Below are 25,587 nucleotides of genomic sequence, written 5' to 3' on the forward strand. Positions count from 1 at the left end.
CCACTGAACTCTCATGGTCTGCTAGGCTGGTGACAGGGATGGGTTGTGTGATGCACAAACCCAAAAGTCTGCTTCAGTAGCCAGGTTGCACAGCACTGAGGACGGCAGAAGACAATGCAAGAATTTCAACAAATGAGCTTAAAAAGCAGACTGTTCCTATGGACAGCTTGGGAGCAGGGAGACCACAGTGCTGTAACTCAGCTGCTGACTGTAAACTGGCACACAGCTCCCTCTCAGCTAACCTCTAACGCCTTTGTTTAGGCCATGGTGGTATTTTCTAATTGTTTCCCCATTAGCCTTTTCTCTTCCTCTTTCTCCCCATCTCATTTTCTGTTATGCATTTACTGCCACTCGTTTTTGCTATCTGTGCCCTGACAGTGTTTTCAGCAAGTTCCCTTTTCCTCATGTGTTCCAGCCTCAGTTCCCCAGCCTCAATTAAATTTAGCCTAACTACTCCACAAGATCACAGAAAATGAATTAATATCTTTTTAAAAGCTGAAACTAAACTTATGGGTTTGCTATTATTTTCCCTCCATTTTGTCAGCTAGTAAAAGGCCAAAAGCAAGGAAAAATGTAAGGGACAGTGGCTTGCAGACAAGCACAGACCCCCACCTCTCAGCAGACTTCTCCATGGTGGAGCACCCTGGCTAATTCAGACAGAGCCATCAGCACTCTCTCTCCACTCCCTGCAATACTGCCTGGTTTTCCATCAGAAGCTTCTTTGGAGCAGAACATTTTGCCATGTGGACAAGTAATCGAAACAGCACAGGAAAACTTGGGCCTATAACTAATTCCCTTACTCTGAACTTACTCTGACATGTCCCTGCCTGAGTGTCATTGTGGTGGACTTAGGAATACCCAATCAGTAACAGCAGTGTTTTTCTGGCTAGCCAGCAATACAGCCAGAAAACACACATTTCACTTTTGAGCTATTTTCTTCCACTAGAAATTATTTTTCACTGAAATGTTAACAATTAAATCTACAGCTGCCCCCACATTTCTGCTCCAATCAAGTAATTTGTCAGGCACTGTTTGCATTCAGTGAGCCCCTTCCTGGCAAACCTGGGTAGATCCAGCCACGCAACAGTTAACACAGCAAGGTTGGAAAAACCTCTGCCAGCAGGGCCCGTGTCCCTGGGAATCCTCCCAGAGGAACAGCCACCTCTTGCTTCCCTCTCAGCGCCACACCTCCCTCTGTCTTGGCTGAAGCCTTCTGCATGTCTGCCTGCCACCCTCCCACAGCCATCCTTGGCCAGCCGTAACTCACAGCTTCGTTCCTGATCTGACTGCTACAAGCGTTTTCTGTGACTCCTTACTTACTGACCACTCTGGCAACACCCCCTTCTCAAATTCACTGCCTCATCCCCCCCAGAAAATCCCTTAAATCTTCTCTATGTCACTGCTTTGAAAGCCTCTCATTGATCATTCTGACTAGCCCTGAACCATCCCCAACTACTGCTTTGCAAAGCTTCTGCTGAGCTAAAGAATATTTGCTATAAAGCACACGTAGCCTCAACTGAAACAATGCAAAAGTTGAAGAACCCAACACAGCATTAGGTAAATTGTTTGGATAAAAAGTAAGCACTGTAATTACAGCTTCTCTTTCATGTCTGGCTTAAAATTTAGCTAGATCCACTTCCAACCACTGCATTTTGTTATGCTCCTGTCATCTGCATTACAGACTTGCCACTCTTCCTTATGTAGATCCATTCAGAATGGAGCCAGATCAATGTTTTAATCAAACCAAAACATTTAAATTAAGTATTAATTAAACTCCTTGTAAAGGGCAGATTTCTCTTGATTCTTTCATGTATGTTTACTCTGAATTCTCTTCAATTTTCCAGCTACCTTTTCTGAAATGGTGGCTGATAGCATAAGACCATTTTTAAGAATAGTAACCTAAAATAGAAGAGGTAAAATGATGAATAATTTCAAAAACAGAAACCTGACTGAAATCAGCTGTGGAGGCCTGAGGTTCTGTTATCCTTCCTTCCTTGGAAGCATTAGTCATCACCTACTTTTGGAGGCAGAGGATAAGACCAGACTAACCATGATAAATGGCATTAAGAGCAAAGAGTGAAATCACACTGTATAAATAAGGCAAACAATGTGCTCTGGCTCTATCATAAGAACGATCTTAATGCTGTAAGTTCAGAAAATTCTAACCATGAAAGAATACACCACAGCAGAGGAACTGGAATCCACGAATCCCAAGCTGAGACCACATTATCTAAAAATGTCAGACCAGGAATATCAATAGCAGATAATACCATGCAGTAATAACAGCCTGACAAGTTTTTTTCTAAATGTGTGGGCATAAGAGCTTGTTTTTGCTTTTAATTACAGGATGTCATTCACCTTTGAGAAGTGAAGGTAAAAAACGGAGGGTTTCAAGTCAATTTATCCTTACATCTGATAAGCAATGGAAGGGTAGAGTACCAATTTGTCTACTTTTGAAATTGTTAGTACATTCATCTCTGAGACAGGCTGGCTTTTCTGTGATTAGACTGTAGCCAAATAAATCTTAATTTCATTTTCATATTTGTAACATGGACCAAATACTCCTTGAATGTTGATGGACTTCGCCAAGACAGAAGATTTTGTCCCTGAGTTAATTAAGCTAATGCTTCGTAGTGGGTAGCAACAGTATTTAACAAAAAATGAGCAACAACCGTCTGTGCTTACAGACTGTCTGCTCTGTCTTCCATCCCACGCCTTCCTAAATTCACTGGTTGATGTAGGTCTAGGATGTTCTTAGTATCACCCATGCACAGTCAACCATCACTCCTAAGGCCAAGAGATTGGCCAGATACAGGGAATTAGGACCTTATTTGTTGACAGTAGATGCGACTGAAAGCTGTGTTGGGGCTTTTCTCTGGTACACAATACAAGCATCACCCTCCCCTGATAACTCAAGTTTGTATCTAAGTGTAAAAAGGCAAACTGCATCCTCCCCAGTCTCTCTTCTCCCCCATCCAAGTAAAAAACAAAGAGAAAAGTTTTGACTTTACATAACCTTCCAAACGAATTTTAAAGAACAGCTGCAGAACTAAACAAAGGGGATATCCTTCACACTGCAAAACATCGTGTCACCCCTTGTCCCTTTCTGTCAGAGCTGCAACCTACATATCTGGATGTCTCTCTAAGCTGATTTGTCTTCATTTTTCTGCCTGAAATTCCCCAAATCACAAACCTCAAATGCCCCACTAAAATACAGTTCTTTGCTTTGTCCTCATCACCTCCAGTCTTCTAATTAGTCAAATGCAGTGACTGAGGCTGACCAGAGAGATTTGCTCTTTGTAAATTCCCAAAGCTGCTTGTTTTTCTTGGCACTGTTCCCCTCTGAAGGCTAAATAAATTTATTTCTTCATTTATGGCACATGATCTCTAGCCATGCTCTTCTACTTCTTGTGGCCTTCAAAAGAGGGTATAATGTCAAAATTCAGGTCTCATTAGAGGTCTTTAACCAAACATAGGAAGTGCCATGGGTACTTACAAACTCAGCACAAGCTCTGCTGGGATGCCTTTCCCATATGGTACTCATTATTCTCATCAATTTTACATCATATGGCAAATTATGTGATTTGGAGAACTGGGAGTCCTTTGGAACTCCCTTAATCATTGCTGAACTGCACAACATCTCTCCGAATTTAAATCCTGCAATATTAACCAGCCCAATAAAGATCCTCCCTCAAACACTCCCAGCAGCAAATTGACTCCCACCCTTCATCACGAAGCTTCAGGAACAACTCTAAAAGCACTGGGAATCCTGTACATGGTCCTGGTGTTACCTCTACCAGCAGTGAAGATCTGGGAGGAGTCGACTGAGCCACCAAGAGACACTGAGGGGTGATGAAGAGGAGTGGAAAGCACTATCACCCTCTGGTGACTGCCTTCCTGACCCTAGGCAAACTCGACGCAGGTGGACACCGAGTTCTTGAGGCAAACACCTCCCCAAGATCAGGTTTCTTTGCTTGCACCTATTTTACATGGTTTATGCACATTTCTTAATGCTTTGCTGTAGTCTTTCACAGCAGGTATCAGCTGCAGCAAGTTTAACTCTGCCTCTCCCTCTCAGATTCATAGTTTATTTTGATTACCTGGATAAGGCAAGGTTTTGTATCTTCATCCCAATTCCCTCAAAGTAAAATAAATAAATAAGTAAATTAAATCAAAGTCACTTCTTCAGTTAAACAGGACTGAGAGCATTCACCTATTTCCTACTGTGGAACGTCACTAATGTAATCAGAGGAACTAAAGGAAAAAGAAACCTAGTTAGAGCACTGATGAATTATTCCTCAAAGAATATAGTCTGGTAATATTTCATTCTGGCTTTAACAGCTTCAGTCAAACTTCCATGGGATCCTCCAGAAGACCTGACTTAAACTGAAAGCGCCCCCTGGTTTGAGTAAGTGGTTGGCCCAGATGACCTCCAGAGGATCCCTTGAGAGATCAAAATCTTTTTTTTTCGTGACTCAAAAACCCCAGACTGCCATTGGCACTCAGAAGGGTTTCACAGAATCACAGACCTGCTGAGCTGGAAGGGACCCACGAGGATCATCGAGTCCAGCTCCAGGCCCTGCACAGCACCATCCACAAGAGTCACACCAAGTGCCTGAGAGCCTTGTCCAAAGGCTTTTTGAGCTCTGCCAGGCTTGGTGCCATCACCACTTCCCTGGGGAGCCCGGTCAGTGCCCAGCCACCCTCTGGGGAAAGAACTTTTTCCTGATACCCTACCTGAACCCCCAGGACACAGCTTCAGAGCACTCCCTGGGGTCTGTCACTGTCACCACAGAGCTCAGTGCCTGCCCCTCCTCATCCCCTCAGGAGGAAGCTGTAGCTGCAAAGAGCCCTCCCCTCAGTCTCCTCCAGGCTGAACAGACCAAGTGCCCCCAGCTGCTCCTCATACAGCCTCCCCTCAAAGCCCTTCACCATGTTCATTGCCCTCCTCTGGACACTCACTAATAGTTTCATGTCTTTCTTGCATTGTGGTGCTCCAAAACTGTTCACAATATTCAGTGTGAGGCTGCCCCAGCGCAGAGCAGAGCAGGACAATCCCCTTCCTTGCCTGGCTGTGCCTGATGCCCCCAGGACACACTTGGCCCTCCTGGCTGCCAGGGAACAGCTGACCCATGTTCAACTTGCCACTGACTAGAACTCTCAGGTCCCTTTCCACGGCACTGCTCTCTCACCTCTCACTCCCAGTCTGTCCATACATCCAGGGTTGCTCCATTCCAGGTGCAGAATCCGACACTTGGTGAACTTCACATGGCTGCTAATTGCCCCATCCTCTAATTTATCAAGGTCTCTCTGCAGTGCTTCCCTGACTTTGAGGGACTCAACAGCTCCTCTCAGTTTGCAGCAATATACCATCTTCCACTTAAGATGTGCCAGCAATATCCTCTACTGGCAATGCAACATTATATTCCTTATTTTCTAGTTGCAATAATTTGCAAATGAACAGAGCTTGTGCCCATTCTTTTAAGTAAATAATCAACACTTGGAAAGTAACCTTTTTTTCCTAGCTGCATCCACAGTTCATTTCTTTTTCATCAGATCCACACCAGTTTGGGATGTGACTTTCATTGTACACTTTTAAGTCACTATAACTTCTATAGTATCACTGAGACACTACTGAGACAAGTGTATAGTGGAGACTGCAAAGATGTGATGGTAAAGAACAGTCTCTCTGGTACAAAGATGCTTGACAAAAGTTAATGTCATCATGAAAATAGCTCATCAGAGAGATGAACCCAACGTCACAATCATTCTTAATCCAAAACCCGGCTTCTGGGATGATTTTTATATCAACCAAGAACCTACCTTTGGGTTTCCCTCTTAGCTCATTTTTCTTGTATCAGCTTCAGTAGTAGAAAAGGTAAAAGGGCAAACTAACCATAAAGCTTCTTTTCTTTCCCAATATAATTAGGAGTTTTGGGATTAGATGCTGACTATTTGAATTTGGCTGCTGTGGCAAAACACGTGCATAAAAGCTGATGAATGAGATCTTCCTTTTACAGCCATGTCACATCCTGGTGTCAGATGACAAACTAGGTTTTAAAATCCCAATAAATTGAACTTGACTTGTCCATGTGAACTGAAACAAAGAGATTGTACGGGCTCCCTGGAGGCAGATAGATCTATCTAATCTAATCTAACTCTAATGACTGCATTGCAATTTCACCAGAGAGCAAGCTGATTCTTGGCCTCCGTGGCATGAGACAATCCTCAGCTACTCCAAACATAATCATATTGGATAAATTATCAATCCAAGGCCTCAGCTACTTGTGGTCACAACAAACCCCAAGGCAATTGTAACAGAGGAGGTAGACCTGCTAGCTTACTCAAATGCAGTTTATTCCTGAATGTAAGGATCTAAGCCAGGAGATATCTCTGAGCCACCCACATTCCTTCCAATACAGCCTCTTATAAGCCCTGATAACTTGACTTACAAATTGTGAGGATGTTGCTGTACCACAAAGAAAAGTTTGAGATGGTTGTTTTAGAAATTTGTATATAAAATAAGAGAGGAAATATGTTAAAAGAGACAGCAAAACCAGGAATGATGCAGAAAGTTTATTCTGGGAGTCTCAGATCATGAGCTCCCTTACACAAATACTATTTTCATGCATACAATTTATTTTCAAGACCTATCTGCCAAAAAAAGCTGCCTTTATTCCTTCTGTGCCTGTATTCAATGTCTTGCCTATAGCACAGCTCAGTACTTGGCTTCCTACTGAAGTAAGAACTGCCAAGCAACACAGAGCTTATCCATTAAATAAAATTATTAAGGGACTGGATTTCTCAACTGATGGAGATGTACTGAAATCAGGCATATCAAGAGTCTCACTTAAGTGAAAAGAAAACAGGAGAACAAGCAATGGCAAGGTTAAGGTTGTTGGAACAAGCTCAGGTACTTTGGATGCTGATGCTGGCTGTAAACAAGGAGGAATTGTGCAGAACGACCATGCAGCTCAGCTGTGAGATATCAACAAGACCCCAGTGGGACCAAATGGGACCATGGCAGCATATTGACACACAGATAATTGTATTAGCTTTGCAGAGCAGTGTGTGTGTGGCTCAGCCTGGGGAGAAACAGCAGGGATCTGAGCTCAGTGGGAAGCTGATAGAGTGAACAAGGAAACAGTGCTGAGCTTGAGGTCCTACCCAGCAAGGCTGGCTGGGTCTAGGTGGGCTTTGTATTTATGATGTATTTATGTATTTATGATGGGGTTCCCTGCACTTCACTCCTCTTCTAAAATAGCTGTGAATGCAGAAAGAGTCAGGTGTTACCCCACCTGGAAGAATACACATCTGCTACTGGCAGTATGAACCCCAAGCCATCAAGAGGATTTCTGTGAATGGAAAAGGAGCTGCAGCTCAGAACACAGGCACAGCACAGGCCCCACTCCGGAAGGAACCGTGTGTGGATCCATCACCACCATAACCATCTCTTGACAGCTCATGGAGCTGGCAGTAGAATCCAGACTTTGACACTGTACTGCCTGAAAATCAAGCAATTAAATCAATTAATGGGCAAGAGCTGTGTCCAGGATCAAAATCTTTAATCCCTGATTCTCTTCCTCCCACCTGATCCACTTAACTTTTCTTCCCTCAGATCCCAAGCCATCCTGGAAGTCACAGCTTCAAGTACAACAAATCCCTGGATGACTTCTTCCTGAGCATTGCACCAACCTATGTCTTGGTAGCTCAGCTTATAGCACTTTGCAAATAATCAGAGGAAATAGCCTTTTTCCTATGGAAAATCCTGTCCCTTAAAACACAGAAGAGTGATTGCTGCAAGATGACTGGAAATTGATGCTGCAGGGAGATTGCTAATGGAAGCAAGATATTTGAGTGTATGAAAACTGTAAGAAAGGAAGTACACAAAACTCTTTTTATAAACAGTCAGGAAAAAGACTACATTTCTCTTGAGTTTCACGACAACAGGTGACTTGACATCATCAACACATGAGCATCCCAATGTCTTCTTGTCTCCTTTCTGTAACACAAAGCAAAAATAAAGATTTAAATTGCTTCCTCCTTAAAGAAGCTGAAAGCCTGCAGTAGTGCCAGGAAAGATAGAGGATCTCTGCAGCCTACCAAGTTCTGCTTTTAGCAGGAGACTAAATTATCACCAGCTCTAGGTAGGGCATGCTGTGGCTTTGTCCTGGAAAACCTCCAAAATGAAGAAACCCTTGCTACCTGGTGACTTGGACTAGTGTTACACTACTTTCCCAATGAAAATGCTTTTCCAACTCTCCAGCTGAATCTCCCAATCCATTATGCATGTTCACAGCATTTTATTTGGCCATTTGGATGGAAGCATTTGGCTATGACATGTTCAGAAATCCCCCAGCAGTAGTCACAGGCTGCCATTGGATCACTCCTTTGCCTCCTTTCCATCAGAGACTGAAGCCAAATCTCTCTCAGCCTCATCTTGTAGGCCATTTGCTCTCAGCCCCTGACTGATTCTTCTCTGGACTCCCTCCACATCTTCAACATCCCATTTCAACTGGTGGACTCAAGACCGGGTAACAGCCTCAGCAGTAGAGAGGAAAGTTGAGCAATAACTCAGTGTACAGCCCAGGCTCCTCCTGAAGCAGCCCTGTATCCAGTTTGCTTTATTGACAATCATAGCACACACTGGACTCATATCTGACTGGGTGTTCACTGCCTGCTCCACATCCTTTTGTCAAGAAATAAAGAATTAAAGGAGTATTTTGAAATGGTGCCTGCGCTGGAGGAGCTGTGCAATGCCATGGCCACGTGGATGGAAGGGTAGGTGACAAGGTGGTGTTAGCTACCCCTATGCTATTTGCAATAAACATGACATAGAGCTCATTACGAAGACACCTGTTCAAAGAGGAGGGAGGGGTGCTCCTAAAGGACAGGAAAATGGGTGAAGAGGAATATTAAAAAAAAAAGGCAGAACTGATCATAACATTGTGGAGTGCATGAAGATAAAGCTCTGGTTTAGTATCCATAGGGCCTTAGTTCTGCTCTGAATAGAAACTTGTGACAGAAGACGAGTGCTTGAAACTTGATTTTCAATTCTACTTTGAAACTCATAAAAGCACGATGCACCAGCCCAAGAAACTGCTGCGCTTCCCTTTTAACTCAGTGTCCATTCATTCAAGAACAGTGATATGCAGAGCTCTGGGAGATAATTCCCCAACTGGAGCAAACTACAGTACCAGCAATGAAATTAACCCAGCCAGGCATCCACACTGCCCTTGTGAGTTTGCTAAACAAGCTCATCCTTTTAAAAAGCTGACTCCAGTTGCTCCACCACTGTCGCTTTGCTGCCTTCTGTTTTTGACCATCCAAATTAATCATTTGTTCCCCTTTCCAAAAATCAGTAGGAAGTTCTGTTGTGACAAAAGAGTTTTCATACTAGACTGGCCACATCAGTTCCCTAGATGCAGAACAGCTCAAATCTGACAGTCTCCAGGAAAACATTCCAATGCTCTTTTACCTTCACTGCACTTTCTCTGAAAAGACTGGCAGGGGGTGATGGAAGAGAAGAAATTAATCATGAGCAGAGGGTACTTTTAGAGGGAGGAAAGAACCAAACTTTTAATATATCCAAAGACATTTATATGCTGCTGCATTTTAACCACTGCTGGCAAGCATGCGTTTTTGAGCTGTGCTAGGGCAGGCAGCTGGGTCCTGCAGCTGGTAAATGCACACACAGCTCCATTTATCAAATGCCCTTCAGTAGCTGCTACCACTATCTCTCAGGTCTGAGGCAAAGCATGTTCCCACACACAACCAAGCGTCTGAAAGGCATTCCAGCATGCCTCTGCTGTGTAATGCACATATTTCTCTTTCAAAGTTACACAGCTGCCAACACCTTAATCATTCCTTGGGGACCTTCAACACATCAGCCCTTAAGTGCTTCATTACCTCCAGCGGCTCCTGCAGAGCTCACATCCCAGGTGAGCTGTACACAGCTCCCTGTCAGCTACAGAGAGCAGCCTGAGCTGCAGGAGAGCAGGATCTGTGCAAATCAGGTCTAACAGCTCATCTTCCACCACTCTTTGTTTCCTCAAGTTTGGCCTCGTTTGCTGCAAAATATCTAGGACAAAAGGCAAGGCAGCATCAAGAAACCACATTTGAGACTAAAATCACTGTGTGTTTCCTTTCATGAGATCTTGTGGAAGAGAAAATGCTTGCTCCTCTGCATGGACACTGTAAGGGGCTATGGAGACCAGGCAAACAACCTTCACTGAGACACCTGAGCTGTGTGTACCTCCCCAAAGCCTTCTTGTTTTTAAGTTAGAAACTGCTGCCTCAAGTCACAAAATACAGTGTTTTGAAATTGTATTGATATGTTCTTGGCACAAAAGAAAAATAAACTGCAAATGCAACCAATACAGAAACTTGAGCTGCCCTTTGTTTCTGCAGGGCTTAAAACACTAAGGGGAAAACCAATGCAACGAATTTCATTGATCCATGGAAAGATGCAGTCTGTTAGGACTGGTACAGAGATACTTATTCTGAAATTAGCTTGAGTATGTGAAGGCATAACCTACCCTTTGAAGATTCTAGATCACTCTATCAGGTTCCTTGAGATGACACTGCTGGAGACATCATCACAAGTAATCACATCCAAGTGAATGTCCTTTTCAAAACAAGATATCCCATTTTTGTGAAGCACCTCCACTAGGGAACGGCTTCACCTGCTCTCTTCATGTTAGCTCCACTGTCTCACCTCTGCAGCTCCCCCACCACTCAGAGCCCTTCCAATTGAAGTTATGATCTAATGGCTCAAAATAACATAGGAAGGTTAATTAATCACGCAATGAATACAAACTTACGCACATAAGTATGCATAGACATGTGCACATCCCCGAATTTTTGATTTTGCATCATTAGCTCAGGAAACTGGTAGAGGCAAAGAGTAAGGAGAGAAACCAACAGTTGCTCACATGGATCAACACTTCTAGGCTCTCTCTTTTGCAGCTCATCTCACTCATACTTGTGGTTTCAACATGTGATTCACATTAGGCCCCTCTGCTCGCCATTTGATGGTTCTGCTAAACAGATGTGAATTTATTTAGTCACAGAGCCTGTTCTTTGCACTGCCTCTTTGTAGAACAGATGGGCTTTTTTTCCCCTGTTCAACAGTGTTCAGATAACCATCATACCCAGTGCACAGGTTTGCTTGGCAATTTCACAGGAAAAGGAACAACATATGAACATAGGCACGTTTTCACAGGAGCTCTTTTCAGCAGCCTGGACACACCACAAGAGTTGATGGCCCTGATGGAGAATGCCAAGCTGCAGCACCAGGAATGCCCAGACAAGACCAAGATCCTCAGGGATCAGGCCCAAAAGTTCAAGCAAATGAGTGATGCATGCTGCACCTGGCAGGGTCCAGAAGACACAGCTCCACCACACACCCACCACAAAGCTCTCCTGTGAAAGCTTGAGCGGAGTGAGCTGAATGAAGGGTAGAGGCTCCTGCAACATTCATGGGACACGAAAACACGGCATCTCCTGGGACTCTTCAGCCTGGTGAAATAGCCTGGAAAAGCGATCCGCTCCCTGTGTGGGCATTCTTCTTTCTGCACTCAGAGTGCCTTTGGCACTGGATGAAGCAGAACTGCACAAAGGCCCTCTCAGAGCAGAATAAGACTGCCCACATGAGAAGTACGCTCAGAACAGCTATTGCGCTTTAAATTCACACCCTGGCTTTGTTTTGCAATGGTTTCCCTGTTCTGAAGGGCCCTGAGCTTCAGATTCAATTCTTCATCATGTTATCAATAGCTGAGCACTGCTCCCATCTGAGGGTAGGATATGGCCTATACAAGAGGCCAAAGCACAGTCTTGGAGGAAAAGGATGAGCTTCCCTTTTACTTTGCACTATCCTGTATAGATGTGCCTCTCTATTGCTTCAGGAACAGAGCACTGATGACTTCACCTTAGCAAACGGCCCTGCTATGTGGGTAAATCACCTCTGCACTACCACAGAAACCAAGGATGTGTATGCATGGCACGAATGACTGCCATGCCCACACTTGTGCAAATATCTAATCCCTCTCCAAAAGCTGCAGTAGCATCCCTCAGACCCAGCTTTGCTCTCCATGCACTGCCCACCTGTTACAAAGATGACCACAGCTTCTAACAGAATATATTTAGGACTCAGGATTAAAGATAACTTTATATATATATATACACACATGTATTTTAAATGTAGTTATATTAAAATTTGATTATATGGAGAATGAAACTCCAAATTTCAGAAGAAAAGTAAAAGTGGAATTCTCTGCCTGAAAGGCAGCTGGGACAGCCATTAACACCCTCCCTGGGGGCTCTACAGCTGAACATTTACAAAAGCAGAAAAATGTGTGGCTTTCTTTTTGGGGGAGCATGCATACAATTAAGCAGTATTAAAAAGCTAGTAGGTATTAGGAAGAAAAATATTTTCAATAATAGAAGACTGGGATTGAAAAGGACAGCTGAGTCCTTGCAGGGCAACAGGCACTTCCAGCTACAAAGCACATTGTGTCTTCTGAGAGTTTTTCCTTTCTTTTTTTCTTGGCAAGCTCTGAGCCATCACAGTAACAATTTTATTCCTATTAATGACCATGCCATCCTAACACCCTGTGTATGGACCATACACCAGCACTTCATTCTTTTCTACATCTTAAGGAGAAGCAAAAAAGCAAAACACTGTGAAAGAGACTTTCATAAGCATAAAGCAAATTTATGTGCCCAATTCCCAGAGGCTGGTTGCTTAACCTTCAGTATGAGACTTCAATAACTTTGAGCAGTCAAACAACACACTTTCTTTCCTCCATGTGAGAGAAAGGAAATTCCCTCCTGCTTTGTCCCACCTGCTCTGCAGACCTGGTGGGGCTGGTGCTCCTGCTGGGGCAGCACCAGTACCAAGGCAGAACACGGCATCAGGAACAGGGCACCCCTGCCATCCCTTCAGGCATCACTCTCCATCTGCATCCCACCTTCCCTGTCACCTCCACCAAGGCACTGAGGACAACATTTAGCCTCTCCTTTACAACATTTTGAGCTCAGAGACAAAGTGTGGTCTGTAAGAAAAAAGTGCACAGAGCAAAAAGGCATCTAAAATTTAAGTATAGATATAGAGATCTCAATGGAGGGTTAAAACTGAGGGGGAGGAGAGCTGGCAAAGGCTCATGATGGATAGCAGTGAGCTGTTCAGAAGAAAATTAAGAAAACATTTGAATCCCCTCCTAAAAGGGAACAAATAGGTCCAACACTCCAACAGAAGGGGATTTTTTGCATCTCTGAATGATAGTGCTTCGCTTTCATGGCCTGCGGCTGCTTGGGAAATTCAAAACTATTTCTCTGAAGAATTCACTTGGACAAGCTTTATGGCTTTGATCAGTTAACTATTTTTTAATGCTAATCCACCCCAGTGATATTTGTCCTCCTTTTCCCCATGTGCACAGAAGGACAGACACAGACAAATACTACACAAAAGCAAACATTAGCCAGATGAACAGTCAGGAACAATGACATCCAGAGCCCATAACCAAACACCAACTCCATTCTGTTTTATTCCTTTCTATTCTAGCAGTTCAAGATCCTTTGGCCCAGTATGACGCGCTAATGGAAATTCAGGAATCAAATTTTGGAGCCCAGCAGGTATAATGCAGCAATTTGGCCACAACTACTCTTACTCAAAAAATTCAAATAATTTCCTCTAGAAGTTGGAATAAAACACATGTTGAAAGGCCTTATTAGAAACATAACACAAACTCCAGCAACTAGCCCAAGTGCTGCCCCATCCTCCAGATTAACAAATAACGGTGAAGAAGCAGTGATTTGCTGACATCTTTGCTGAAGCAAAGATTAAAACAAGCCAAGAGCAGGACTGAAATTACCAGACACCCATTACCTCACTGGAATTGCTCTAAGCTCCCCCACAATCTCAGGTGCAGAATCCGAGTGCCAGGCTAAGCAAAACTCCGTTTACAAGCTCAGCATACAAATCTGTCTTCTTGTTTAGACTAAATGTGTACCCAGAGCACCCTGGCTTTCTAAGCCAGTATTCAATTATCAGTCTTATTGGTTGCACCATTGTGATATCCCATGACATATGCAGAAAAAAAATTACACTACACCAAAAAAGCACTGAGTAAGGGACAGTCCCTGCTCTGCAGCACCTTTGGTATTCAGGCTGCTATCTGTACTTTGCTTGCTGTCTTTGAGTAACAGATTCAGGCAGTATTTCCTGTGGCAGAGAATTACACAGGCTGATTATTCTCTGTGGAAAAGTGAAGAAATCCTGGAAGCAATTTTCTGTCTCAATTGTTCCCAGAATGCAGGAACAATCTCTTAGCCCTCTTCCTATTTTCTGCTCAATGCCATCCAGGCTCAGTGGGCAGAATCCACCACGATGATGCTGTAGGTCTGGGTCCTGCAAACACTCCCCCAGGTGAAACCTCACAAATCAGCAGCCCAACAGGCTTCAACCAGTGTCAGCCTTGAACATGGCCACAAAGGTTTCAGAGGACAAAGACTGAGATAGGTGAGAAATTTGAAGTAGCTAGGAAATGTTCAAACCTAGGTAGGACCAGGCTTATCCCAACAGAATGACACAAATGAACTGTTCCTGATGCACTCTTCTTAACCTTGTTCTTCTAGAAGTCACTCTCAGGCACATGGTGTGATTCTTGGGGAATCCTGTGCAGAGCCAGGACTTGGACCCACCCTTCCAACTCAGCATATTCTATGATTCTGTGATAATTCTTAAAAATCAAGGAAGATCAGCTGTACTTGAGAATTGAGCATCACAGGCAAAGCTTCTAAGTAAACAGAAAATTTGATACCATTTCTCAAACTAAAAATTTAATTATCATGGGGGAAAAAGAAAAAGGATAGATATTTCCTACGGGGATAAACCCCCACACTTCTAAGACAAAAATCCAAGAGCTGATGGCTTTCCACCAGAGCCTGAAACCATTCCTGTGCAAAACCACTACAAGTAACCCACAAAGCAGGGAAAGAACTGAGTTCCACATACCAATCTGCACCCTTCTGCATATGCTGCAGCAGCAGCAACTTCAGATATGAATTTTTCAACATTTTGGCAACAAGTACTATTCACCCAGGTACATGCCCACACTCAGAATTATTCAATCAGAACCTTATTTTCCACCCAAATGAATTTTGATATAAAATATTCAATTCAGCCTAATCAGTGGGGCTTAAACATCAGTCAAAATATTTTCTTGAATTGACTCCATCAGTGCCAGAGCATGAGAACAACCTCTTCAAATAACCTGCCTCCAAAGACAGGTACTGACTTTTAAATTGTGTTATTATTTTTTAATAAAAGTAACATTAAAAATATTGTTACTTTTCAGCTGATGCTGCTGAGGGGGGGACAGAAAAGGACTGGGGGCCTGCTGCAGAATTGCACAGTCAATCTTAGTATCACTTCATTTTCAAATGAGGAATTTGATAGTAAACAACCTTTTCCTTGTACACAAACATTTTTAATTTCATGCCCTGCTAATCATACATCTGTTGGTGCTCCTTTTCCATCCACTGCACTAACGATAATAAAAGAAAAATCATTGCACTAAAAATGTGGTTTGTCTAAAATGAAAATTGAGTAATAATCAATGTTCTTTTGTGAGATGAGGAAACACAGCAGCACTGGCCCGATGGGAGGTGACAAAGACATGGTTTGAAAAGGGATGCCTTCACACTTGCATTGCCAGTGGCCCTTGCTGCTGGCAGCCCCTCTGCACCCCTGTGTTTGTGTAAGAGCCCTTTTGGGACTGGTTCACCCCACAGCTTCTCTCAGGCTTCCTGGTGGTCCACACCAGGCACCACCATCAGCAAAGCCTCTCCTGCTGTCATCACCTCACTCACCAGCACCTCCCTCCCCTGCTTTCTTCTCCTGTTTTTTCCTCCTCTATCAGCAGGATATTAATGTGACAAATGCTACAGCACTGCCCTCAGCTTCCCAAATCTCCTTCCAGCAGGGACACCCAGTGGGCCTCAGCATATCAAACTTCAGATGTGTGCAGTGCCTTTACCTGGGCCTTCCACACACCAGAGCTCACTGATGTGCCACTCAAAAATGCACTTAAGTATCTGGGCACACCCCGAAAACAACTCCTTACCATTTCTTCACTAACATTAGTTCAAGTGTTGAGGTTGCTGTTTAACAGACAGGCCCAGCTGAAATTCCAAGTTAATCAGGCCCCCAGAAACACCCACAATCAGGACCATCTGATTTGGCCTTAGCAATATTTTTTTTATGTTAAGACACCAAAATGAATTGCCCAGAGAAGCTATGGATGCACCATTCCTGGAAGTGCTCAAAACCATGTTGGACAGGGCTTGGAACAACCTGATCTCGTGGAAGGCGTCCCTGCCCATCACAGGGTCTTCAAAGTTCCCTTCCAACCCAAACCTTTCTATGATTTTTTGATTCTAAGATTTACTGTCTTACACTGCCCACACTCCTCTTTTCTGGACTGCTGACACACAGCTTTTGCCTTTTTAGACTCCTCCTATTCCCAGCGCTGTGCTGGGCCAACTCCAACTCAGAAATATTGCACTTGTAAGACCTACGCAATGGTAACTGAGAGCATTAACAAGCAATAAGAATACATCTGAAGCCTTAGGCAATGTGGCATAAAGACATTCTGGGCAGAGGTACACGACTCTGCTACACCTGGGACTCCTCTCTGGCCTCCAGTGCTCACATTAGCATGCTGAACCCTCTGCTCCTTCCAGAGGCTGTTTTCTAAATCACAATTATCTACATAAGCTCTCCCTTGTCTTCACTAGAAGTACAGTTGTTTGACTAATCAGCTTTAAGGAGACTTGTGAGTTAACTAATATCAATTAATTACTCCCATTTTGCAGATAAGCAAACAAAAGAATAAAAAAAAAGTGAAGCATCCTGGTATAAATTAATGGAAGGGAAATCAGAGCCCAAACCCAGTCCTTGACCTGGGTCCAGAGTAATCGAAGGCACTGGGGAGGGGCCTTGGCACCCCCAGCCCTTCAGCTCATCGAGGATGCACAGGTAGCAATGAGATATTTATTTCACTTGTGCCCTCATGCTAAAGCTGGAGGGATTAGAAATGCTACAGTACAAGCCAGCTTCTTATTACTCAAGAGACAGTTTTAGCCCAGCTGCCCCAAATGCAGCTACCCCAGAGGCATCAGCACCACTTCACCATGCTCACAGGGGAGACATGATCCAAACCAGGCTGTACCAAAGGTTAGGTGACCATGACCAGCAAGAACACAGGCACTGACACATCCCTTCTGTCCAGAAACAAAAGCATTCAGCTCTGGATTCTTCTGACCTCTAACCAGAGTGCATTCAGTCAAACAACCCTGCCAGAATTAACAGGGAAAAGGGAGGGGAAAAGAATAAAAAAAGACTTTGTCGAGCAAAAGTACTCTTAGACACATTTGATGTAATAGTCATATGATTAACAAACTGTCATATCAAAGTTTTCTGCAAAGTAGGAACACTCTGACAGTTCATATTTTAAAAACTGACATTTTGATTCATTACTGTAAATAGCACTCTGTATTAAATATTGTGACAAGGCATACAGTGTATTTTTGAGCTCTATAACATTTAGGAAGTACTGATTTTTTTTAGCCTTTTTTTTTTTTTAAGCACATATAATATCAAAAGCAGTTAAAGCAGAACTCCAAGAAAGCTTCTAGAGGAGAGAATCATGATTTCTGAAATAACCTACTTCTCTGCCGTCATCTCAAGCACTGTTGGGAACTTAGGCCCACAGGAATCTTAATGTACTGTTTGCATAATAAAATAGGGAATTGTTTCACAGAACAAAAGAGCAATAAGGAAAGTGACTACATTAAATAATGTAAAATTACTCACTAGCAAATCATCCTGAGGCTGGCATAAGAGGGAGAGCACTAAAAGGTGCTGAATTACCACTCAGAATATCCGAGTGCCGGTTCATAACCGAGATGAACAACGCAACACCCAAATGACTGCCCAAATGTGCAACTTGCTTATCCCCTCAGTCTTCAGCCATGTGTTTTTCCCCCTTCTGCAGCCCAGCATGGCCATGCCCATCCCAGACAGAGGCAGCACTCCCTCACTGCTGGGGTGGGCAGGAAGGGCTACGAAAGACATCATGGACAGGGGTCCACAGCAGGGTAGCTCCCACTGCAGGGATGCTGTGAGCCACCAGAGCCCACCAGCCAAGACAACTTGCTCTTCTTACAGCTCCCTGCTCTCCCTGGATCACCAGTATCAGGGCAAACAGGACTGGGACCAGAAACAATACCGCCAATATTCTGCATTTCCTGAAAAGCAAACCACTCGGCAGAGAAATTAAAAATAACAGCCCAAGCTAACACAAAGATCTTGCTGAGGAAAACCAGAAGCTGCCTAGATGTTTGCAAAAAGCTCAGGTGTTAAAAGGACTGCAGTCCAGTGCTTTGGAAAGGAAAATGGTTACCATTATCATTGCTTGCAGCCAGCTGCAAGTGGAGCTCTGGGCTCAGTCTCCTGACAGAATGGATACACTGCCATAAACATGAGACCGGAGCCTACCCCAGGACATGATGAGGCTGTCACGCACCCCGAAGATGGATCACAGCACTGTTTCAGCAGACGCTTGATCCAGCACAGCCTGCCTTTCCCCAGGAGCAGCTACACAGCCCTCACATGCTGGAAATCTTGTGGATGTGTCTGCATGCCAGCAAGTTTGGTAGTAGTAGTGGTCTAGCCAGACATCCAAAACATATTGGCACCACTATAATTTGTCCATTCACCAATATGTTTTCCTAAAAACGCCCATATGCTTTTCCTGCAGCTCCCATATGCTTTTGCAAAGAGAAACAAAAACATTTTGTTAGTCGCGAGCAATTGATCGCCACATATTTCACAGAAGTCAAGTAGAAAAACAAAAACAACAACAAAAAAGCAGTCAGCTGCTTCCCCCTCCTTCTCCTCCTCCTCTCTGTTCACGGAGGGAACTGTGAAGAGCAGGAAAAAATTCAGCCCACAGCAAAATACACACACCGCTCCTTTTTTTTTTGCACTGCAAGATATTCTAGGAATTACAGGAGGAATCTTCATTAAAAACAAGCTATCAAGGATCTGGCAGCCAGTGGCATTCCAGCCAGTAATTCAGCATCGGGTGCTCGGTGCTCACTCGAGTCCTCGCCGCAGGCAGCGCAGCCCACAGGAATCCACGCTCCTGGAGGCACGCTTTAACCAAGCCAGGGGCTGGGAGGACAGGGTGGTAAAGAGGTTACAGCCCTTCCAATTCACAGGACAGCTCATGTCAGGCCAAGTCTATCTCTCTGTGCAGGTATAAAGCCCTCTCTCACACGCAGGGCTTCCCAGGGAGGTGCTGCCTTGCCAACGCAAATCCCAAAGCAGCGGGCGGGCAGGGGAGCGGGCAGGCTCGGTTCAGCTGGGAGCAGGCATGTGGGTGTACAAGTATGTGTGTGTCAAGGCTGGAGCATGTGGGAACCGTAGCTGTTTAGTTAAAGACTCATTAAGAAACAGCAGACCCAGGGCCAATGTTCAAAGAGGAGCAGCGCAAAACATTTCTCTGGAGAAAGATTAGCGTGTGTTCTTCTTTACACAAATAAAATTAAAGAGAGACTCATAATATAGACAAATCAATTAACTTCTGAAAAGCCAAGGGCACTGCATGCAAGAGCAGACAAGAGGGGGAAAGCTTTGTTACAGGGCCACCAAGGCAGTGCATAGGCTTTCTTCCCTGGAAAATAAAGTCAGCTATTGCTGCATGAAGTTCTGATGTTAGTCCCAGCTGCATCACGCTCATTGTTACAGGGACACAGCTGCTTCCTTCCCTACACAGCCATACACGTACCTATGTATCACTATAACCTTATGCACCTAGGGCTGGGGATCATCTGTTGGAGCCACAGACCGGAAAATACCTGAGGCCAGAGGTTAAAAACTACAGGAGTACTTAAAGCAACAGTTCCAGCCTAAAAAGAAAGAGTTTGAAGCTGACTTTCTATATAGGATACCCAGAACAGTACACACCCTTCTATCAAAATAAAACTTTCTGTGATGCAGTCCCATGTTCTACAGTTCACTCACAAACTTAACCAGGCATTCTCCTTGCAAAGCTGTTGTTGTCTTGCAATGATCTAATCTCACACTAAACCTAATGAGAGACAGGTCAAGAGCCCAATTTTTCACAGAAATGAAGCTGAAAACCCAGTCAAGAGAAGAGAAATCAATCTCTTGCACAGGACACAGAGTAAAAAACCAATTTGTCAGACACAGCTTGCTTTGGAAGATACGTTTTATGGTATGTTTTTGTCTTGAGAGGAGTTGTAAGCACCTGAAAATCTGACTTCACCACTCACAGATGCATTGATGCTGTTGCTCAAGTGCTGACTAGAAAGCAAAACTAATACTGTCTCATTTAGTTAACATTAGGACATATTTAGTTAATATAACAATGGGCATCTTCCTAGATTTCATATTCACAGCAACCCACTGGGATGGTTTATTAAAATTAGTCAGGAAAGCTACCACAGAAAGAGTGAGACTGGCAGAAGAGCTACCATTAATCTTCCATAGCCCAGCAACTGGGAAGATCAGGCCTTGAACCAGATTTTATGCTCTTGCTATTAATCTCCTGTCCTCTACTTATTAATCCCTGGTCTGTCTTTGTCTGTCAACATTTATTAATGGCCCCAACAGTTTGCAGTAAACAGGATACTGAAATCTCATCTCCAGCTAGACATAATTTATCCACAAAAAAATACAACAACAAAAAGCCCCAAACAAACAAAAAAAAAACCCAAAAATTAGACTCAAGAGGAGGGTAAAGACAGAAAGTAGGGATGTATATTGTATCAAAACAGAAGAATGAAAGTGCAATTAAATTCAGTGACACAACAGAGTGAAGATTCACTGTTCCTGATTTTGGCCTGCCACACAGACATCTCATGCTCCTTAAGTCAGGTAACATCACGGCAAACAAAGAAGCTCCATTGGTCAAAACCACCAGGGTAGTTGGTCACTCATTCTGCGCTTCTCAGCAGGGCTGCACAAGCTGCTTTCTTCCCCCTGTTGCCAGCACTTTTCAGTATCTCCAGCATCTTTCTGTCCCCTGGGGTGGCACAACTGAGAGATACATGAGGACAGACCCACTGCCCTGACACTGGTCCTGTTCTGCAATCTTACCCTTCCTGCAATCAAACCATTATATCATGGGATGGGCACAAAGGATAGATTGTGACCTACACATAATCCAGCCAGGGACTCCTGCAGTACTTTGGGGTGGCTCATCACGGTGATCCTTAAGTCAAAGCTAAATATCTCCAGTGAACTCGACAGAATCGGCAATTCTAAAGAAGGAATTCATTTGCTACTCACATTAATTTCTGTTTGTCCACTGAAACACTGATAGATTCAGCTAACATACAGCCAGCTCTCCATCACCCCATCACCAGCTGGGAACATCTACAGCCTGTAGAGAGTCACGTCATGGATGGGGAACAAGTTCAGGTCCACAAGCAGGAAAGCTTTGTTCAAAAAAGAGGTCAAAGCAACGTGACCCCCAGGACCAAACAATTGCCCCCATGCAACACTCCCAATCTGCAGGAGGGCCTGCATGTTTGCTGCTTCCAAACTTACACCCAGAAACAGTAAAACCACCTCAAGCCTCCTGGGCAAGCTGGCATCCCACCAGCCCAAGCTTTAGAGAAATGCCCATCAGTTGCTGAAGGACCAAACATGGTACCAGGGTCTTCCCACTGTCCCTAAACTCAGCAGTTGGCAAAAGCCCTGAGAGTTGATGCATTCCTCACCTGGAAGCAAGGCAGCCCTGTCACACACCCAGTCAGACGAACAGACAGGCTCTTCCAAGGGACCTCTGTGGGTGCAAACAGAAAGGTCAGAATCAATGTTTTGATCATCGTAAAAGCAGAAATTAAATCAAGCTGCCTGTAACACCTTGCCAAGAAAACAGCCCCAAAAGGGCATGTAAGGCCAGCTGCCCTCCTGTACAGAGCAGACCACAGCCTTTTTTCCTCCCCTCTGACACATCTCATGTATCTGTCCCTGTTTTGACCCATACAGGGGTTTTTCACACTTTGGCAGCACAGATTACATCTGAGCAAGTGTTGGAGTAGCTGAGGTTTATTTGGAAGAGAAGCTACTTGTTTTAAATCACTGCAGAGCTGGTGAAAGGCACTGACGTAAGGGCTGCAGGTAACAAAGTCTCTTTCAAAGCCTGACCAGACGCCCTTCTGCCTCTCATGCTTAAAGGGCCTCTTCTTCCCAAGCCTCAGCAACCGCTCAAGGCCAAGCGTGAGTCACTCCCACAGCATTGAGAGCATCAAGGAGCACCAAAGCAGAGATGGGATGCATTAAACACACAGCCATTGTGGAAAAAGAGTCAGGGTGGGACAGCCCAAACCCCATCTCCACTTCCAGCCCTGGTTTCCTTTCTGGGTACCTCCAAAGACACCAAATTAAAGAGAAAACACAGGGTTTCTTTAAGTTACCACAAGTTTTTTTCAACCAGCAGTCTTTAATACTTCCAGCTTATTGATATCTGAGCTTACTCTGATGTTTTCTATTTCCTTTAATCTTGGTCCTGGTGAAGAAATGAGCAAGTTTTAAAAGTACTAGTGATGATTAGTGAAAGGTCCACTTCAGCATTCCCCAGTTCTCCCAGCCCACCATGCTCCTGGTGTCACCAGGTGACCCCCAGCTGCTCCTAACTGCATCTTCACCTCTATTTTCCTGAGATCAGCCAAGGATCAAAAGTCATTAAAGACAGACACTTTTAGCCAGTTGCATATATTGTTTTTTTAATGAAGCCAGGCTGTAACTCGTTAGCCCCACCACCAGCTGCCTTGCTCAGGAGAACCAGGTTTGGCAGGGCAGCAGCTCTGCCCTCCTGGCATGCGGTGAAGGAAGGGCAGCAGAATTTCAGCAGTTGCTTCAGATCCAAAGCACAAAAAGCAGTGAAAAATTTGCTGAGAACCTGCCCACACAGACGCTGGATATTCTTTTCATATTTGCCATGACAAAAAATTCACGTTAACATTTTTGCAAGCACTGTAAGCATGTATCAAGTATCAGCAAAGAGGCAGACAGGTGTCCTGACCACAGAGGAGACAGCATATGCAAACAGTTTGGAATTTATTACTATTATTTTTTAAAGGGAGAAGCAAATCCCAGAGATTTTTCTGTGCATGATACATTTCTGCTCCCTGTTTGATGTTGCTTTCAGACTTCAGACTTCAAATAGCTAACACTAACCTATGGCTCAAGCCTGCTTTAAACAGATGCCCCTTATGTGACCAGAAATGAATGCATGGTGAATCACTTATGCCACACACAGTGGGGGTGATGAGCAGTGGTCCATGTCTCCTGACTGCTGCATGGACATGGATAAGTTGGGGGAAAGGAGATCCCAGCTCTCGCTACCTCAGAGCCAGATAACTCAGCATAGTGCCTTTGCATTTTTGGAGCTGAGAGCACAAGCTCCAGGTCAACAGCCCAGCCACAAGTCAGAGAGAACAACTCAAGCACTGGCATTTTCTGCAAAGTGTGGAGAGAGATACAGAATCTGCATGGGCTGCACTTCCACTCTCTCTTGTCTGCCTTTAGGAGGTGCTTCAGAGAACCTGCATTTTCATTAGTAGCCCCAACCAAAGGAATCTGATCTTGACAGTAAGGGAAAGGGAGCAACTCAAAGTTACAGACTTCAGGCTATGTGGGTCCCAGCTCTTCGCTTCTCTGCTGACATTACTGCTTCCAGAAATTAAATCAAAAGCCCACTTAACTTCACAGAGGTTGCAATTTGCATCTAAAGCACTGCCTAAGCTTCGGTTGTAATAAACAAACATAGCTCCACTGAAATCCAAGGAGTTATTCTGAGTTTGTCTGGTTACAGATCTGCAGACCCATAAACATTACAGCTCATTCAACCTCCAGCTAAGTATCTTCTAATAGAAGACCATTATCTTTGTCAGATGGATTGGGATAACTTGTTTAAAGCACTCTTGAATAATCATTAGGATCATTGGGGTTTGGTGGTTATATTTTAAGAATAAACCCCAGCAGCTATTAAACACTGGAACAAGGCATGTTAACAGTCCACAAACAGAGCTGGAGTGGAAATATAACTATGGCTTGGGATTTTCACTGGGAAATTGGTAAAATGGAGAGAAGAAAGAAAATGCAAAAACTAAACTGAGGCATGCATACACAATGAGAAATCAACCATATTATCTGACAGGCAATGAGTGAAAAAGAAACATAGGGAAGAAGGAAGCAAAACCATATAATGCTGTCCTCCTTTTGAGCCTTATTAATATTTTGGGTATAATGCATAGACAAGACATTGTGCAGCCAAGGAAATACAGATATATTTTGCTGGTTGTCACTATCCTAATAACTGACCTCAGGGTGGACTCCACTCCTTGTAATAAACCATCCCAGTGGCAAACCTGTGCTGGCTGTGCTCCCCAGGAGCAGAGCAGCACTCCTGACCAGTTTTACAGATCTCTGCCCAGGGATGAACACCATTACAGCCATGCCATGGACACACCATTGTCTTCTTTAAACCATCTCACCAAATGAACTGCTTCCCTCCAGCAAAAGGCCACTCCATCTGCTGCAACCAACCTCCTGTTCAGAAGGCTGCTTTGCCACAGCTTTGCTGATAAAGGAGAATTCGGTTTTGTTTGGGTTTTTCACTTCTTCTGACCAAATTATATTGCCAGGAACCAATTAACAGCCAAGCCTAAGACAGGGAGAAATGGAGAAGTCTTGCTTCACATTTTACAGAAAATACACAAACATCCCAAGCCCTGCCATGGGATTCAGGTGCCAATTATGAAAGGCCATCAACACCTCACACAAAGTCCCATTTAGCAGCTCCTCAACATTTGAGCCTTCTGAAAGGACAGCCCTGATCAGGACAACTCTGGGTCAGCCAGGTACAGGGGCAGCAGGAACATTTGAGCTATTTCCCAATCTGACTTTCATTTTATTCATTTATCACTCAAGCCAGGGTAGTACTCTGATCCACACGTGTCCAGACACAGATCTGAAGCCAGCATGTCAGGTCCTGTGCTAAGAGTGTAAGAAGGGCACTGTGTTGCCAGCACCCATCTCACAGCCTTTGGGCTGTAGCGTGGCAGCAGATGGGAGCCACACATCCCAGCTGCTCTTCTGGGCTGGCACATCACCACACTTACAGGTATGGTTGTCACACCCACACAAGTGCCTGCACTGACCACAGCTCTCTCCTGGCTCAAAAGGGAAAGGGCAGGGAGTAACACAGACACTCCACACACACCCACCATCAGTGTGTGCACAGGGGTGCTGGGAGACAGGCTTATTTAGAGCTCCACAGAGTGCACTCCATCGTAATTCCCTCCTTCTTTTCGAGCCCTGGATGCAGCCTTAAAAATCCATAGCTCCAGACAGCTAGCCCACACACTGCTATTCCAGCTCAGCGGGGAGAGAATGAGCTCAATTTTGCCAGTCAAATTGGAAGGAATAAAAAAAATTTAGTAGTAGTGTTTTGTTAAAATCAAAGAAACACACCCCCATCAAAT

The 25,587-nt window shown here is 44.2% G+C and overlaps 1 protein-coding gene across 21 annotated transcripts in view; it reads right to left on the reverse strand.

Moving 5' to 3' along the window:
- Positions 1-25,587, reverse strand: part of LPP (LIM domain containing preferred translocation partner in lipoma) — a 315,569-nt gene that overhangs the window by 202,351 nt on the left and 87,631 nt on the right. For 17 of the 21 annotated variants that reach the window (XM_058844348.1, XM_058844351.1, XM_058844340.1 and 14 more), the window contains one exon: positions 21,817-21,881. The exons of the other annotated variants lie outside the window; for them this stretch is intronic. The gene's annotated coding sequence lies outside the window, so the exon portion shown is untranslated. The remainder of the gene's footprint in view (positions 1-21,816; positions 21,882-25,587) is intronic. 21 annotated transcript variants of the gene reach the window in all.

This window comes from Poecile atricapillus, chromosome 8 (assembly GCF_030490865.1).
Source record: "Poecile atricapillus isolate bPoeAtr1 chromosome 8, bPoeAtr1.hap1, whole genome shotgun sequence".
In the NCBI taxonomy this organism is placed as follows: domain Eukaryota; kingdom Metazoa; phylum Chordata; class Aves; order Passeriformes; family Paridae; genus Poecile; species Poecile atricapillus.